Source organism: Nannochloropsis gaditana, assembly GCF_000240725.1.
Source record: "Nannochloropsis gaditana CCMP526 unplaced genomic scaffold scaffold273, whole genome shotgun sequence".
Lineage (NCBI taxonomy): Eukaryota > Eustigmatophyceae > Eustigmatales > Monodopsidaceae > Microchloropsis > Microchloropsis gaditana.
Window position 1 is genome coordinate 14,767 of NW_005803680.1, and position 565 is coordinate 15,331.

Here is a 565-nt window from a genome sequence, read left to right on the forward strand (position 1 = left end):
AGGGGTGGTGGTCAAGAAATTTGGAAGCCGCTTGCCGCATGTGGACGAGCCTGAGGCCTACGTGGACGTGAGTGGGATAGAAAGGAGGAGGAGAAGGGGAGGGAGGGGGGAAGGCGGGTGGTCAAGACCTGCAGCCTGTGGGGCTCTCCTCCCTCATACCCTTGGACTTACGAACCCGAGTCTCATCGGCCTTTTTCCCGTCCCTCCCTCCCTCTTGATCGGCCTTTCCTCCGTCCTTTCCCTCCCACAGTGGCTGGATGAATTGCTACAGGGCACCGAGAAGATGCGGCCGGCGTGAGGGAAAGGATGAGGGAAGAGGAGGAGTGAGGGGACAGGAAGGGAGCTTCCCGGGACGATGTTGACGCATGCGAGGGATGGGGAGGGAAGGGGAGTGAGGAAGAGGGCGGAGGGAGGGCACAAAAGGTTCCGAGGACGAGGTGGCTTATAGGCAGGAGCAGCAAGCACGATGACGACAGGGTTGGAGGAGGGTAGCTGACGGTGGCGAAAGCGAGACATGCTTCCTGAGGGAACTCTCTCGAGGGAGGGAGGAGGAGAATCTTGATGG